The sequence below is a fragment of the Eriocheir sinensis genome, chromosome 43 (assembly GCF_024679095.1).
Source record: "Eriocheir sinensis breed Jianghai 21 chromosome 43, ASM2467909v1, whole genome shotgun sequence".
Classification (NCBI taxonomy): Eukaryota; Metazoa; Arthropoda; class Malacostraca; order Decapoda; family Varunidae; genus Eriocheir; species Eriocheir sinensis.
This window is the reverse complement of record NC_066551.1, coordinates 6,698,636-6,701,457: the sequence shown is the minus strand read 5'-3', so window position 1 is coordinate 6,701,457 and position 2,822 is coordinate 6,698,636. Positions and strand designations below refer to the sequence as shown.

General features: G+C 49.5%; 1 long non-coding RNA gene across 4 annotated transcripts; it reads left to right on the top strand.

Annotated features, from left to right (window-relative positions):
* Positions 1–740: 740 nt before the first annotated feature.
* LOC127010398 (uncharacterized) lies at positions 741–2,607 on the top strand. 4 transcript variants are annotated; one of them, XR_007763159.1, is made up of 3 exons: positions 741–1,661; positions 1,801–2,079; positions 2,150–2,545. It is a non-coding gene; the product is annotated as an uncharacterized LOC127010398 (long non-coding RNA). The 4 variants fall into 4 exon arrangements; XR_007763156.1 differs by having other exon boundaries at positions 1,801–2,342; positions 2,470–2,545; XR_007763157.1 differs by having other exon boundaries at positions 742–1,661; positions 1,801–2,009; positions 2,080–2,545.
* The last annotated feature ends 215 nt before the right edge of the window (positions 2,608–2,822 follow it).

Here is a 2,822-nt window from a genome sequence, read left to right as displayed (position 1 = left end):
TGAATAAAACCCTTCTTCTTCTTTCTATTGACATATATGGTTTTGTAGGTTCTCTTCCTCCTGCTCCTCTCGTCTGCCTATTCACACACTATTTTCAAGGGAATTACACCACGTGGCAGGATAATTAAGGGGTCAGTGCTTGATTAGAGATGATTATAAGTGAATAAAACTCTTCTCCTTTCTTTTGACATGTACAGTTTTGTAGGTTCTCTTCCTCTTGGTCCTCTCTTCTGCCTATTCACACACTATTTTCAAGGGGATTACACTAACTTTCCTCACTATAATGTAGTCAGAATCGTGGTCTTAATTTATTAGTATCCCCAAACCAAAGAAGCAAACACCTGCGGGCTCTGTGTATGGGGAACTAAGTTAAGTATATCCTGAGCATTGCCACTCGCGTTTTCTCCATATATTCCTTTCTGACACGACTGTTCTCACTGATCTCTAATGTGTGCAAGGATTCTAGAGTGTATAATCTTCTCTAGACTCCTTGAATGAGTGGGATAGGTAGGGAAGGGTGTCAGGTAAGCAGCGGCCGGGTACCAGACATAATTATTCCTCCATGGACGACGTGTTCCCCCTTGACAAAGTCCCCCATGAACATATTCCCTTCTGGACATTTCTCCATCCGGACATTTTCCATTCTCTCAAATATCTATTTAATAAAAGCGAAATGATAAATAAATGAACAATAAAATAGACGATTAAAGATAAGGAACACATGATAAAAGAGAAATACGGGAAGTAAGAAGGAAAGAGGGAAACGGAGGAGGTGTTTGGATGCCCTGTGCGCGTTCCCGAGGCCCTTCGACTTTCCATCCCAAAGACGATAAACGCGGCGAGCATCGCATTCACTGCATCTTTTATTAATTTCATAATCCAGTCTGGTAGTTTTAAGAAGCGAGTTCTTGCATCCGGGGGGGGATAAGGAGCGCCAGCGAGCCCAAGGTCTCCTGGCAAGAGGGGGAGTACTGGAGGGCTCCACGAAGGGCGCCTTGGCCCTTGGTGTCCCCCGGGGCGTCCGCGGAGGTGCCGGAGATCTGTTCGGGTAGGTGGGGCTCGTTAGCCGTGGTAGGCAGTTCACCTAGGAGAGCCAACTCCGAACAACAAACCCGGGCAGATGGGGCTCGTTAGCCGTGGTAGGCAGTCCATCTAGGAGAGCAAACTCCGAACAATAAACCCGGGCAGATGGAGGTCGTTAGCGTGAGCAGTCCATCTAGGAGAGCACACTCTGATAACAAACCCGGCAGGTGGAGGTCGTTAGCGTGAGCAGTTCACCTAGGAGAGCAAACTCCGATTACAAACCCGGCAGGTGGAGGTCGTTAGCGTGAGCAGTCCATCTAGGAGAGCAAACTCTGATTACAAACCCGGGCAGATGGAGGTCGTTAGCCATGGTAGGCAATTCATCTAGGAGAGGGACAACTCCGAACAACAAACACGGGCAGATGGAGGTCGTTAGCCATGGTAGGCAGTTCATCTAGGAGAGGGACAACTCCGAACAACAAACACGGGCAGATGGAGGTCGTTAGCCATGGTAGGCAGTTCATCTAGGAGAGGGACAACTCCGAACAACAAACACGGGCAGATGGAGGTCGTTAGCCATGGTAGGCAGTTCATCTAGGAGAGGGACAACTCCGAACAACAAACACGGGCAGATGGAGGTCGTTAGCCATGGTAGGTAATTCATCTAGGAGAGGGACAACTCCGAACAACAAACACGGGCAGATGGAGGTCGTCAGCCATGGTAGGCAGTTCATCTAGGAGAGGACAACTCCGAACAACAAACACGGGCAGATGGAGGTCGTTAGCCGTGGTAGGCAGTTCATCTAGGAGAGGACAACTCCGAACAACAAACACGGGCAGATGGAGGTCGTTAGCCGTGGTAGGCAGTTCATCTAGGAGAGGGACAACTCCGAACAACAAACACGGGCAGATGGAGGTCGTTAGCCGTGGTAGGCAGTTCATCTAGGAGAGGGACAACTCCGAACAACAAACACGGGCAGATGGAGGTCGTCAGCCATGGTAGGCAGTTCATCTAGGAGAGGGACAACTCCGAACAACAAACACGGACAGATGGAGGTCGTTAGCCATGGTAGGCAGTTCATCTAGGAGAGGGACAACTCCGAACAACAAACACGGGCAGATGGAGGTCGTTAGCCATGGTAGGCAGTTCATCTAGGAGAGGGACAACTCCGAACAACAAACCCGGCAGGTGGAAGTCGTTAGCGCGAGCAGTTCACCTAGGAGAGCAAACTCCGATTACAAACCCGGCAGGTGGAGGTCGTTAGCGCGAGCAGTTCACCTAGGAGAGCAAACTCCGATTACAAACCCGGCAGGTGGAGGTCGTTAGCGCGAGCAGTCCATCTAGGAGAGGGACAACTCCGAACAACAAACCCGGCAGGTGGAGGTCGTCAGCGCGAGCAGTTCACCTAGGAGAGCAAACTCCGATTACAAACCCGGCAGGTGGAGGTCGTTAGCGTGAGCAGTTCACCTAGGAGAAGGACAACTCTGATCACAAACCCGGGGAGGTGGAGATCGTTAGCCGCGAGGCAGTTCACCTAGGAGAGCAAACTCCGATCACAAACCCGGGCAGGAGGGGGTCGTCAGCCGTGGTAGGCAGCCCTCCTAGGAGAAGGAAAACTCCGAATTCAAACCACACACACATAAACATAATAAACAAATAAAACAATCAAATAAATAAATAAATAAACTAGACATTGGACATTCTAACGAGTGCAAACCTCAAATATCAATGAAAACAAACGGAATAGAAAACGATTATTTCTGTTATATATTTGAGTCGTGGGAAAACTTTTACGGGC